This window comes from Rutilus rutilus, assembly GCF_951802725.1.
Source record: "Rutilus rutilus genome assembly, chromosome: 1".
NCBI classification, from domain to species: Eukaryota; Metazoa; Chordata; class Actinopteri; order Cypriniformes; family Leuciscidae; genus Rutilus; species Rutilus rutilus.
In genome coordinates, this window is record NC_140209.1 from 18976008 (window position 1) to 18991604 (window position 15597).

Sequence of the window (15597 nt, forward strand, 5' to 3'; positions counted from 1 at the left end):
AGGAGAATGACATGGAAAAGAAAAGATTATTCAACAATGTCGTTATTTTGGGGTTATTTTGCGCACAAAAAGTATTCTCGTCACTTCATAATAATTAAGGTTGGACCACTGTAGTTATATGTACTATTTACTGATGTTTTTACCACCTTTCTGGGCTTTGACAGTTGCAATGACATTGATGTCAATGGAGGGACAGAAACCTCACAGATTTCATCAAAAATATCTTCATTTTTGGGTGCAAACCAAATGCATTTTAGTCTGGTAAATATCATGTTTAACATTATCATGTTGTCATGTATGCAATTCACATTGCAAGGCTTGCAATTAAAGTTAAATTATTTCTGTCACAAAGGTTTGGGCTGGATTCTGTGTGCTCTGTATAAACTAGTATAGTCTATACTAAATAGTCTATATGACTGCCTTTCCACTGATACTCTGATGGGACCTGATGAGGGGATGTTATTAAAAGTTGTAGAATAAAACTTTAAATCTGGCAACCCCACTTCCAAAAGTTTAGTAAGTTGACAGTGCGCATGTAAACAGACACATTGAGTTGATGTATTTTAACTCGGGCAGAAAAAATATCAGTTATTGATCACGACATCCAACATTGCATTTTTTTTTTTCATGTTGTTCAGTTTTATCCAAACAAACTAGTCGTTAAAACCGTTATCTGGTTTCTATTTAAACATCTTTTGTGCTGTCTCTCTCTGTCAAAATATATAAACTCAGTCCATAATATTTCATTGTTTTTTCTTTCTTTCTTTTCAGCCTTTTAGACGCTTTCTTGACATCAATCCTGAACATGGATAAAAAACAAAGAAAGGACAAGTAACTTCAAAGAAAACTGGCCAAGTTGTGCAAAAAAAGAACACTGTAAGCCTACAGGTTTCCTCACTTCTGCGAAACCTTGCAGACTTTGAATGGGATTTCGTTTGCACTTGTATGGACTTCAAAACAGAAACAGCAATTCACTGCCATTATAAAGCTTGGAAGAGCCAGGACATTTTTTAATAGAACTCGGATTGTATTCGTCTGAAAGAAGAATGTCATGTAGACCTAGGATGACTTGAGGGTGAGTAAATCATGACTAATAATTTTTTTTGGGTGAACTATCCCTTTAATTAAGCGCTTAGTGTTACCTGTTTGTTGTTTAAGTGTTAAAATTGAATTTTATGTTTAAAAAAATTCAGCCAACATGTTCACAGAAGGCAATTTTCTGATCTTTGCTTTTAACCAAAATAAATGTTTTAAAACCCAGAAAATGTTGTTTTCTTTTTCCTAGTGTGACTACTCTTATGAAACCTTAAAGTGCAGTATTCCCTGTAAAAATACAATTTATTGTTGTAAAAGTATGTGGTATATACTGTATTTGGTAATTACAGTGGAGTACTGTAAATGCTGTTTACTGTACTAGTGCTGTAAAAATACAGTATGTGGCTGGCAACCCAGCTGCCAGTATTTTACTGTAAATTTACAGTGCAATGATTTACAGTACTATACTGTACACTGTAAAAAAGAATACATTGATTTTATTGATATCTAATCAATCAAATTGAGGCAACAGATTACAAGCAATATTATTAATTAAATTTAACAAATTAGAATTGAGTAATAATTAATCAAATTAATTCTTTAAAAGTTAACCATTTAAAATGAGTAAAATTTACAAAATATATTTTATTGGCAACATTGAAGACACCTGGTGTTAACAAGCAGAATCACTGAAGGAGAAAACCATAATTAAAGTCACCATTGTGGAGATCAGTGTGTGTTTTAGTTGGGCTCTTGACCCTTAAATTATTAACTTTAAGTTTTGTTTGGCTGCTGTATCTGAGTTATAACAGCCAGATGAACAAAGAGAAAAGGTGATCTGATGGTGTTGGTTATGTGTTAATGTCACGGGGTGACAAATAAGCCCGGGACTATCCCCGCCAGAGAAATGCCCTTGTTGAGATCCGGGAAGTGAAACACCATCCCAAAGCCAGGGTGAGTGCCTGTCGCTATGGTAACCGAGTGGCGGATTGATAGCAGGTGTGGGTAATTTGCGCTGAGCGTTTGAATGGGGCCACGCTAGCTCATGAAAGTATAAAAAGTCAGAAGAAGAGAAAGCATGGGGTTGTTCCTCTCCTGCTTGTGGTGTTTTTGTTCTCGTTTGGATGTGGCTGGCTCCTGTTGGGAAGTGTTCTCTGAAGTGTGTCGTTGAGGGCTCGTTGTGAGGAAAAAGGAACGTCGTGTGTATGAGGAATTGAAGACGGAGGGAGAGAGGATTTAAAGAGGGAAGTGCATCGTCGGGATGAAAGAGTGAAGATAAGTAACTGATTATGGAATCTCCTACCACACGTTTGATACTGAGATAGATGTGGGTTGAAGTGCTTGGAGTGTACTGTATGGATATCACTGAGTGAATTAAACTGATTCTCTGCCATTCTTATCTCCTCTTCCCGTTCGGATGGTGAACGAATCCAGTTTATGCCTATGAAGTGTTTAAGTTCTCCTTCCTCTCACTGCCGATCCTTTGCGTTTTGAACCGAGACCCAGGGTGAGTGCTGGCCTTAAGTATACTTGATGAGTGGATTTGCAGTGTTTGAATTGACGTTCCGTCTCTTCCCCCGTGTGGTATATTGGAGTGGAAATTCCTGTGAGTGTGTGAAGGTCTGCTTTTAACTGCCGTGTGCTCGCCCAAGAGGCAGGTTGGTATATTGTACATCTTCAGAGCTTGGAGAGATCGAGTATGTCCAATTGCGGAAAGGCTTGGGAAGGACAGCTGGAGTGACGTTTCTGTCTTCCCCACGACACTTGTGAGAACATTATATTGCTGTGTGAAGTATTGACTCTGTCTGCCCTAGAGAAAGCCCAGCCCAGTCTGTGACTGTGAGTGTGCTGCAGCCCCGAAGCCCACCTGTATGGAGTGAAGTTCCTGGTTTCTCCGCGACACATGTGAGAACATTATATTGCTGTGTGAAGTATTGACTCTGTCTGCCCTAGAGAAAGCCCAGCCCAGTCTGTGACTGTGAGTGTTCTGCAGCCCCGAAGCCCACCTGTATGGAGTGAAGTTCCTGGTTTCTCCGCGACACCTGTGAGAACATTATATGGCTGTGTGAAGTTATGATTCTGTCTGTTCCAGAGAAAGCCCAGTTCAGTCTGTGACTGAGTTCACTGCAGCTTGAAGCCCACCGGTACGGTGTGAAGTTCCTGTCTTCCCCACGACACCTGTGAGAACATTATATTGCTGTGTGAAGTTATGATTCTGTCTGTTCCAGAGAAAGCCCAGTTCAGTCTGTGACTGAGTTCACTACAGCTTGAAGCCCACCGGTACGGTGTGAAGTTCCTGTCTTCCCCACGACACCTGTGAGAACATTATATTGCTGTGTGAAGTTATGATTCTGTCTGTTCCAGAGAAGGCCCAGTTCAGTCTGTGACTGTGAGTTCACTACAGCTTTGAAGCCCACCTGTACGGTGTGAAGTTTCTGTCTTCCCCACGACACCCGTGAGAACACTATACTGCTGCGTGAAGTTATGACTCTGTCCGTCCTAGAGAAAGCCCAGTTCAGTCTGTGACTGTGAGTTCACTACAGCTTTGAAGCCCACCTGTACGGTGTGAAGTTCCTGTCTTCCCCACGACACCTGTGAGAACATTATATTGCTGTGTGAAGTTATGATTCTGTCCGTCCTAGAGAAAGCCCAGTTCAGGCTGTGACTAAAGCCCAGCTTGGTCTGTGACCGTGAGTTCGCTACAGCCCTGAAGCCATCGGTACGGTGTGAAGTCCCTGTCTTTCTTGCGACACACGTGAGCCATTCTACCTGTGACCGTGAGTCCGCTACAGCCCTGAAGTTCATCTGTAGGGTGCGAAGTACTCACCCGTCCAAGACACCCGTGAGAGTTGTGCACCGCTCCTGAGCTTTGTAATAGAAATTTTACATTTAGATGTGTTTTTTACTCTTAGATGTGTTTTTACTTTTAGAAGTGTACAACTTGTATTAACATCTGTCACTTTATTTTTTTACTCATGAGCATTTAAAGAAATATATTCATATAAGCTAAAGCACGTTATTAAAGATATGTAACCAAGTTTTAGAAATGCATAAGTTAAGACAAGCTTGCAGGAACAAAATGTTTTGAGTTATAGGAGACTTAGTAGCAAAGAGACTAAGAGTACTCAAGTGACCTATTGTTGGACTTAAAGTGTGAAAATATGTGTGTAGCTTAAGATCAAAAATAACGATAGACAAAAGGTGTTAATTTTGAGCAGCAGCTAAAAACAGGAACTTGTATCTAGGCATGATATTGTTCTGTTTGGATATAATTTATGCAAGACAAAGATTTTGGACGAGATGCCTCCTTTTAAGGTAAACGAATGGTGAAGCCTAATCAGGATGTGTTTTGTGTATATAAGCTGGGCAAAAAGCAGAAGTCGGAACCTTCACATATGAGATGCGTTCTGTATGTGAATGTCAATTTCTTGCAAGAAATAAAGATCTTTATAACTTTTGAAATCTTCAGCTGTCTTACAATTATTATTTAAAGTTGAGAAAGAATTTCCGCCACAAATGGCGACGAGGAGGGATTCGCAAAGCTGATGACCTCCGTGGACGAGGCAATTGACTGAACATCCCAAAGACAAGAAGTCTATGGCTCCATACCCCAACGCTAAAACTAGAGGTTGAGGGGGAGAATTGTAGATACCACGGCAGGCCTAGGTGGACGCGATCCCGAATAAAGAACCAAGCTGCAAAAAGCACGGTGAGAGAAAATTTAGGGTTTGAGAATAAATTTGAAAGTAATTTCTCAAATGCCAGGTGTTAATTGGTTTCCCAGAAGGGCCAGAGTTTGGAGAATAAACCGGAAAGTAATTCTCAAACGTCTAGACAAGGTGCGGTTTGGAATAAGCTGAAAGTGATTTTCAAACATTTAATAAGGCCTTTGTCTGGGAAAAAGACCTAGCATCGACGGATGTGGGCATTTTTGAAAGTCCTAGATTGACGGATTTAGGCCGGCGTGGTGGCAACGCTGGGGGAGGATTAACACAGTAAATACAGTGCGTGTGAGCACGCGACTGGGAAATTTTAAATACGATACTAAAAAAAAAATTAAATACGCAAATATAAATACCGTCGAGTATGATAATGATAAAGAATTGGAGACAGTGGATTTCTCAAAAGGGTGGCATCATAGGATACCACAGTTAATTAATGTGTGTTTAATGTAAGCATAAGTGTTTAATGTCTGAGTGTAAGCCATCTGCAAAAGACAAAGGGAAATTGGACAAAAAACAAGTCCAAAAATATACAGAAAAATATAATTATGACTTTGATGGTCGAATTATAGATGTATGGTTAAATGAGGCAATTACCAGACAAAGAAGACAGAAAAATGCAGCATTAGCACCATTAAAGAGTGCAATGAGAGACAAAAGCAGAGGAAGCCAGAAAGAGGAAGCCAGAAAAAACTTTACTAAACTCTGTTTCTAATTCTTCCGAGGAAATGAGATGCATGAAAACCCGCCTGGCTGAGGACGACCGCTGTCCGGCTCCCTACTCCCCCTACCAACCACCACCAACAGTGGTCCTCCATGAACCACAAAGACAACCAGGAGCAATGGAAGGCAAAAGACAAAGACAAAGAAGAAGAGGGAACGAGTCTGCAAGCAAGACCACCAAGACACCCTGAACATCGAAGCTTGCTAGGTTCGATCACCCTGCCCTCTGCTCCTCCAGACTACACTCCTCCATCTCCAAAATTCGTAAATATTCACCAACCCAAAGAGAGGGGCAGGCCAGACAATCAAAGATAAGTACGTATGAAAGATATCTGAAAACTGTTTTTTTCTGGACGGTCTGGACCCTGAAACAGGGAAAAAGGTCAAAATAGCGTCTGGAAGAAATCCGACGAGACGCAACGCATCAACAACAGCTGCTGAGAGACCAAGCCAAGAACAAACAGGAAAAGATTGACAAAGACACTCAACTGGCTCTGCTGAAGATGGGGTGGAAGAGGACGTGGAATGGGTGACCGACCCGCAATGGACCCTGAAGTTTGTTATAATTGTGGGCGAAAAGGACACTGGAGAAATGACTGTCCGGATCCTTCAAAGAACAGAGGATTCCAACAGCCACCAGAGCCACAAGGAGATTGAAAGAAGGAGGGGGAGGGGAGCGACGGTGAAGGGTCTGACTCCCAGGTGGTAAATATGTTTAATCTTATCTCTTTTTTCTGCTCCTTGCAATGAAGAAAATATGCTTGCTGTTTCTTGCAATGAAGAAAATATGCTTGCTGTTTCTTGCAATGAAGAAAATATGCTTGCTGTTTCTTGCAATGAAGAAAATATGCTTGCTGTTTCTTGCAATGAAGAAAATTCGCTTGCTGATACTGAACGAATGTATAAAGCATTTGCAAAATTACCAATGATTGATATCAGTATCGAGGGTAGGAAAATTAAGTTCTAAATTGACAGTGGAGTGAAGAACTCAGTAATTAAAAATGAACAATTGCCTGATATAACTGTATTATCTGGAAAATGGGCAACCTCCAGAAGTGCCACAGGGCATCTGGTAAAGGAACCATATATAGCAGATTTGTCTTGTCAGATTGGTGATCGCTCGTTTTCTCATGCTTTTCTTGTGACTAATACCTGTCCTTGTAATCTTCTGAGAAGAGATTTGATGTGTAAACTGAAGCTGAATTTGTATTGTGATGACAGTGGCTTCACTGCTGATATGAGCATGGTGCGAATGCCATGTTTGTTTTTGAATGGAGCACTCTTCAGTGTGGTCTGCAAAACAAAGCCACAGATAGGATGCCTCCTGACCATGATTTCATGGAAGAAAGTGATTTGCATTGCACATGTCATGTTAGCAGTGAGCCAGATGAAATGTTTGCTGAAAAAATGGTCTGAACTAGAGATTGAGGAACTGAAAACCTCGGAGTTAATTTGGTCGGATAAATGGTGTGCTGTGAAGGGTGAATTGACTGATAGCCAAGCATCACTGTATGATGTAGATGGGGAAGTCCCTCACATCTTTTTAGCTAAACCACAGACTGCAGAGTGGAGAGGCATTGGGGTTTTTTTTGTGAAACAATGTGACTCACTAAAAGATTGGTGGCTGACAAAATGTGTGGCCATCTGAGCACAGGGTTTTACAAACAGCTACTACTATAAGAAAAAATATTAAGGTAATCAGAACTGTTAAAGTGATGAATAAATAGTACTATATGAATTGCACGTGTTTTAAATATTATATTTTTTTTATATGAAGGCGTCTAGAATTTGTATCCCGTTATCCCTGGGAGACAGTGTGGAAAAAACAATGTTTTCTAATTATAAACGTTTCAAATCACATGCTGTCATCATCAGGGATACGAGATGGAAATGTTTTTATTTTGTCCATGGATCAAAGATTGTGTGAAGATTTTCAAATCTTCTTTTAAATAGCTTATGAGCAACAACAAAAAGTTGGGAAATTGAAATTGTGCAAAGAATGACAAATTGCATTTGGGAAATTAAAACGGATTCTCTCAACTGCAATTGTAGGTCTATACGATTTCTATTTAAAGTGTTTAATCTATTTGATTTTGAAAAGTTAGGTTTACGTTCACGGTGTTAAACTCAAACACATGACGACTGCATCAGGCAACTGAGAATTGATATCGTAACGTACAGACACTGTCGCAAGGGGAATGCCACAGTGTGTCTACGTTCAGTAGTTTGTCGTCGTCGAACTTTGTTACCGTTCATATTTGGTGGTATTCCACTCCTAATATATGTTCCCCATTCAGTTCATAAACTGCTAAGGCAGACAAGAATGAATGAATGAATGAATGAATGAATCTCTGGCCAGAGAGGTGTGTGTGGAGTGTGTGAAAGTGGATGTGTGAATTATGTTGTTGAGAGACATAAATGATGTCAATCAAAACAGCTGTATCTAAAAAATTAAAATATGACCCAACAGGGAAGAAAATATTCCCAATAAAATAACAACCATGGATGATTTTGACTAACTATCCTGAGCTGGGTTATTGTTGTGGTAGAAATAAACAATGCCACACACGTACAGCGTATAACTTTGGGAAGGAAGAGAGCAAGCTAGCTTGCCCTGTCCACCCAATACTTAACGTTTTACTTTTTACAGGATGTCATGATGGATCTCATCGAACGGAACTGATTCTGTTCCAAATGTATAAAATATTGTCTTGTTACTGTTTAACATGAAATTTTACAGGTCTCATCAGAAAATAGGACGACCGGCCAGACAAGCAGACGAGTCTGGCGACATGATACATGTTGTCACTAACAAAAATACTTAAGGTCTCCATTCACAGGTTGTTTTTTGGGGTTCACTCCACAAACAAGGTCCCATCTGGGGTGCGGTGACACCTCCGTCCAAGCTTCTCACCTTAAACTACACCAACCAGCCCTCAGCAACCCCAAACGCCGACACCAACGACAACGCACCGCGTAAAGTGAGGGACAAAGGAAGTGCTAGTTTAACTTTCCTCCCTTGCCAACGTGGGATAAGCCCATTGCAACGTTTCGCAAAGAATCACCCTGGTGAAGATGGAACGTCCATGGGGCAACGAGATGATCAACACATCTGGAGGAAGATGTGAACCAACTAATGTTTTAAGCTTAGTATAATAATTAATTTTGTGTGATGTTTATTGATGTTTTATTTGTTTTAATCAAACTATAGTGTAGGACTTGAGTATTTAGATCTCATGATTTGAACAATTACTGATTAATTTGAAAATATTTCAGGTACTCGTAAATTGAGAAGAGGAAAATCTCTTAATTCTGTAGAGTATAGGGACTCTTAACTAGGTACATTACTGTAAAGATAATAAATAATCTAGGGACTATTTTTGAAGAAACTTAAGGGGTTTAGAACCCTAATTCAGATATCATAGATGCTAAAAAATAATAATTGTTCTCTAATAAGAGAGGATAAGTTACTTTGCTGGACTAGGTCCGAATAGATAATAGGGTAAACTTCTATAGCGATGAATGAATGACTAAATTAAATATTTTTTAGGTGTTTCCATTTGTTAAAATAGCAAAAGAAGAACTTTCAAAAGGAGATTGATTTTGGGAAACATATTTAATTTCTGGATTATTATTAGTTAAAGAAGTTACCAGTGTGATTATTGAAATGTTCCTTTCATGTATTGTCTAATGTTTGTATTTGATATCTGAGAGGTGACTGCGGGTCTATCTATCTAGGAATACAGTAACAGTGCTTGCTTATTTAGCCCGGCTTCCAGAAATGAAATATGGTTTTGTTTTGTTGAGAAAGGTCTTCAACGAATTAAAGCAAATTATGTAGGGGGCACAAAGTTAAAACCTAGACCAAGAACAATGTAACACAAACATGTTAGATTTAAACTGAAATGAATCTCAACAGTTAGAACATTTCAGTGAAATAGAATATTTGCTCATAAAACTAAATTCTAAAAAGCTTTCTTAATTCAAAATGAAGTTACAGAATTAATGATCTGGATCAATGGATCCATTATGAACTATTCCGCATTTACAAACAAATAGAGGCAGGACATGTTATGTCCATCAGTTAATTCTGGAAAAATAGGATTTTAGGATAGATAATAAAAGATTAAATGACATCAGCAGCTAAAGCTATTCTCATGGCAACAGCTGGGTGAGAGTTAATTTTAAAATTAATGACATTGTTTGAAACAAAATAATATAATTATTGTTATTTGTGTTAAGGATAAAAATGAAAGTATTCTAGAACTTTTTGGTTAGATTTTATTATACAGATCCTTAAATAGATCTGACTAAGTAAAACAATTGCCTGCTTGAATTAAAAGCTAGTAAAATATGATTAAGGAAAATGGTTAATCAGCAGTATCTAAAGGCCTAATAGATCAAAGTGATTCGAAATTTAGCAAAGGATAATGAAACTTGATTCAAAGTTAAAAGGCAATGTACTATGATTATGGAAGAAGTAAATGTCAAATTTTGTGTATGTTCTTTGAATGAACATGGGGTGGAATGTAATAGAAATTTTACATTTAGATGTGTTTTTTACTCTTAGATGTGTTTTTACTTTTAGAAGTGTACAACTTGTATTAACATCTGTCACTTTATTTTTTTACTCATGAGCATTTAAAGAAATATATTCATATAAGCTAAAGCACGTTATTAAAGATATGTAACCAAGTTTTAGAAATGCATAAGTTAAGACAAGCTTGCAGGAACAAAATGTTTTGAGTTATAGGAGACTTAGTAGCAAAGAGACTAAGAGTACTCAAGTGACCTATTGTTGGACTTAAAGTGTGAAAATATGTGTGTAGCTTAAGATCAAAAATAACGATAGACAAAAGGTGTTAATTTTGAGCAGCAGCTAAAAACAGGAACTTGTATCTAGGCATGATATTGTTCTGTTTGGATATAATTTATGCAAGACAAAGATTTTGGACGAGATGCCTCCTTTTAAGGTAAACGAATGGTGAAGCCTAATCAGGATGTGTTTTGTGTATATAAGCTGGGCAAAAAGCAGAAGTCGGAACCTTCACATATGAGATGCGTTCTGTATGTGAATGTCAATTTCTTGCAAGAAATAAAGATCTTTATAACTTTTGAAATCTTCAGCTGTCTTACAATTATTATTTAAAGTTGAGAAAGAATTTCCGCCACAGCTTGCCCCCTCCTGCCCTAGGGGAAGTCTCGTGTGGTGTTTACGGAGGACCTGCTGCAGTCTACCTGTCCACTTCTTACCGTGTAATTGCCCTTGGTGTAGAAGGAGTCTGGTCGGCCTACTTACCGTAAGATACCTACCTGCACATTATTGATTGCTGTGAACTGTTCCCCACGTGAAAGAGGAGAGGAAGCTGTGACCATCCGCTCAGCGGAGAACTCACCTGTTCCACCTCCTCCCATTGTGAACCTGATACCGGCTTGGAAGAAGGAGCTCGGTCAACCTACTTACCGTGAGATACTTATCTGTCCATCATCGACTGCTGTGAACTGTCCCCTACGTGAAAGAGGAGAGGAAGCTTTGACCATCCGTTCATCGGAGAACTCACCTGTTTCACCTCCTCCTATTGTGAACCTGATATCAGCGTGGAAGAAGGAGCTCGGTCGACCTACTTACCGTAAGATACTTACCTACACATTATTGACTGCTGTGAACTGTTCCCCACGTGGAAGAGGAGAGGAAGCTTTGACCATCTGCTCATTGGAAAACTCACCCGTTTCACCTCCTCCCATTGTGAACCTGATACCAGCGTGGAAGAAGGAGCTCGGTCAATCTATCTACCGTAAGATACTTACCTGCCCATCATCGACTGCTGTGAACTGTCCCCTACGTGAAAGAGGAGAGGAAGCTGTGACCACCCGCTCATCGGAGAACTCACCTGTCCATTACCCCCCACCGTGCACCTGATACCAGCCTGGGAGAAGGAACGTCGACAACCTACTTACCGTAAGATACTTACCTGTCCATTATCGACTGCTGGGAACTGTTCCCCTCACGTGCAAGAGGAAAGGAAACTTGGATCATCTACCCACCTGTGAGGAACTCACCTGTCCAATACTTACCTGTCCAGCACTCCTCACTGGGAATCGCCGCCCGTGGGGAAGGGTGTGTCTGCTTGCCCCGCCTGGGATCCTCCCTGGACGAGGGAGAGAAGAAGACTTTTAGATTAGGATTATAAATTATTTTACTCTCAATAAAATTGTTACTTTTATCTTCCGTCTCTGGTCTCGTCTCTGGCACGCTCCTCAAAGTGTTCTTGGTCTAGGGGTGGGTGTAGTCTGGTTCGGCCCATCCCGACCTGAGACATTAACATAATCATTATTTTACAATTATTTGACCTGAATCACTGAACTCACAAAGAGTCCAATTTATGAGTTAGGTAAACTTTATTAATTATAGCAGCATAATATTTTTGTAAAAAAAAATATTCAATATTCAATGAAATCCAATTGGTCAGAAAAAAAAAAAAATATATATATATATATATATATATATATATATATATACACTTTTTTTTAGGCACACACACACATCAAGATTTAGTGTATAAATCTCAGCAATGGTGACAAACAGATCACCTCTGATCATAAGCTCATTATTTATTCATGCAGCAATGTATGATGGGAGCCATGAATGACTTTTGATTGGTGGGACCCAGAATGCACTGCAACATGCTTTATAAATGTCACCATTGTTGAGATTCACAGGCTGATTATTGATGTCTGTGTGTCTCTTTTTTGTATAAGAGAAACTTTTTAGAAATTATTTTGATTACATTGTAAAAGTTAAAAATATTATGAAGTACAAGGCCAGTGCTGCTATAATTAATAGAGTTAATCTAACTAAATTGGACTCTTTATGAGTTCAGTGATTCAGGTCAAATGATTGTGAAATAATGATTATGTTAAAACACAACCAACACCATCAGCTCATCTTTTCTATTTGTTCATCTGGCTGTTATAACTCATGTACAGCAGCCGAACAAAACTTAAAGTTAATAATTTAAGGTCAAGAGCCCAACTAAAACACACACTGATCACCACAATGGTGACTTTAATTATGGTTTTCTCCTTCAGTGATTCTGCTTGTTAACACCAGGTGTCTTCAATGTTGGCAATAAAAGATATTTTGTAAATTTTACTCATTTTAAATGGTTAACTTTTAAGGAATTAATTTGATTAATTATTACTCAATTCTAATTTGTTAAATTTAATTAATAATATTGCTTGTAATCTGTTGCCTCAATTTTATTGATTAGATATCAATAAAATCAATGTATTCTTTTTTACAGTGTAAATGCTGTTTACAGTACTAGTTCTGTAAAAATACAGTATGTGGCTGGCAACCCAGCTGCCAGTATTTTACTGTAAATTTACAGTGAAAAGTTTTACAGTGTTGAGGCGTAATCTGTTTCCATGTAGGCTCCTTCAATGCTCCGTCCTTAGCCTTTTTTACTGGGAACTTGATGCATCGTTTGGTCTTTCCCAATACTTTCACTTCCAGCTTTCCACAGAAGATACACTCTGGGGGGAACAGCTGATTAGCTGAGACGTGCCCATATTTACGTGGTGAGCGTGATGTTGAAGCTTGCTGAGATGTCACAGTAGGTCTTTTCCTTGGTAGCAGGCTCGATGATAGCCAGTTGTTTCTAAATTGGCACCTACAAGACTCTCTGGAATGAGATTACTGACATCCTCCATGCGAAACGGTGAATCAAGATCTTCTTGGAGACGTCTATCACAAATGCTGTGTAGCAGAGCCAGCTTGTCAGTAGCAGACCCTTTAATTTTACTAAGTGGTGTGAAATCTGCATGCTCAAAGCCATGTACATGTAAAATACAATTTTCAGGACCATGGTCTTTTGATTTGACACCATCATCTCTCTTGGATTTCTTTGTAGCAGGATTGACCTCTTCAGACTCAATATCATTTTCTTCCTTGTGTTTCTTTGACTTAGATTTAAAAGCATGATTGGGCATGATTAGCAATGATCACCAACTAGCCAATTAGCTATTATAGTATAACAGTGTTGACTTTCTGTCTTCAATGTCTTCAATGCAGCTTCAAACTTGGTAGAGTATATTTTTCAGACTCACCATCGATATCTCCCTTCTCTTTTTTTAAGGATGATTAGCATGCATCAGTTTTATTTTCCCAGTTTACCATCAATGATTTTCCATTTCCCAGAATGTCATCAACGTTGGCTGTTAGTAGAGAAGTTGGGAAAATGGGCCGGCACTGATACAGTGTGGCACTGGATTTCTGGAAACAGCTTTTTTTTTTGTATTTTGGGCTTGCTAAGTCTGGACTTTCTGATGGCTTTCAGTGTTATTGACTTTCGACCACACTTATTGCTCTAAGTACCACACTTATTGCTGTTTCAAATTGATTAAAATCTAAATTGGCACATTATTTTAAAGTGGGGAATACATTTATCAGACACCTAAAGCATTACAAATATATAACCGTTTGAAAAAGACATTTGTCATTACATAATGTACAGTTAAGACATTATGTAAATGTTCTTTTTTTTTTTTTTTTTTATCCAGGGTGGTAAACAATATAGCCAGAAAATACATACACGTGACAATATTTCAGGTGTGGATCATCAAAATTTGTTTATTAGACATTTTACAGACTGTAAAAATACAAAAGTTAGAAAACATATATCAATAAGGTCCATAGGGGAGGAGTTCCAGTGATCCAATGTCACAATTTTTTTTGGTGTTTGAGTTTTTATGCACTATACATCATCATGGCAATCCTCATATCTATCAATTCATCATGCAAAGACGAAGAGAAAATGGGATGGATTGTGTCTGTAGGATGTATTGTTCAGATTCTATGTAGATTTAAAGTTTTCATTTTTCACATCCGAAAATCAAGCACGGACACAAAAGATGGTACAAAAAATCACATATGGGACAATAATTTGCGTGGGACATATAAATTCCTCTTCTAGACACCTTAAGGATTACAAAAAACTAGGTTAAAAAAAGATACCTTTCGGGAGTAGGTGAACGCTTCCTACCCTACTATAATATAATATAAAGCTGTTATAAATGTAGGCTAAATACATATTTAAAAAAATTAAAATATAAAAAACTTTGCAGGATTTACGATGCTGTTGATGACGTTAAACCGCGTCATTATCACCCTGTTGAAAAGGGTTAATTTTCGTGGTCACCTTGTTCGAACATGCATTAGCTTCTGCTAGTGTTAGCGTTATAATCCTTATACACTTAACATAGCAGCAGCCAAGGGAAATCACTCATTTTAAAACTAGGAACATCTGCCAACCACTGAAGGGCAAATTCAAGAGCCACTCAATAGTAAACCATTCATTTGTCTCATATTTACCACCGAGCTACTTTCAAATTTCACAAGCTTTTGGCTGTCTGGTAGCTGGTACTAATTCCCATCTGTGACATTAGGTGCTTTAGCTTATTTCACATGTAGTATCTTTGTTCGTTGATGCCAGGAACATGTCTGTGATTTTGGAGCATTTCGCTGCCTCCTCCTCCATATTTTTTTTTCCCTTTTGAGTCTGACCTTCTCAGCACCACCTTTCCCTTTTCTTTTTTGCCTTTACATCATTTAGACTCACTCACCCACTGTCACTCACCCACTTAACGTTAGACTTCCAAAACGTGAAGAGGAAAAAAAAGAGGTGTTCGATGGCTTTACGCCATAGGCCGACATGTTTGGACCTGCACTTTGTTAGTGCTTTCTGATTAGCCTGTTTCTATTGACATAAGAGGTTGCTGCGCCGTTCGGGTTGAGCAGAGAGGCTGGACAGTTTGACCAGCGGTCTCATTTGGGAATGAGACCTTTGAACCAGTCGCACTGAGACATTTCAAACGATACCAAACATGTGTAATACTGTATGATAATTATTCACATTAAACCATATAGATTCTTGGGTGAATTTTGGTGATCTCAGCATGAGGGAGGAGGGGTGTGGGAAGAGGGGAAGAAATGTAGATTAGGATTGCTTAGGTGAGACTTGCGTCTCGAATGATGGTGCAAGTTTCACAAGAGAGAGTTAAAATGTTAATTTCCAGAAAGGTCCTGAGTCCTCTCAGGGAGAGGTCGTTCCTCAAG

The 15597-nt window shown here is 38.7% G+C and overlaps 1 protein-coding gene across 1 annotated transcript in view; it reads left to right on the top strand.

Moving 5' to 3' along the window:
* Nucleotides 1–15597, top strand: part of LOC311292296 (uncharacterized protein) — a 204245-nt gene that overhangs the window by 22812 nt on the left and 165836 nt on the right. The gene's annotated exons all lie outside the window — the stretch shown is intronic.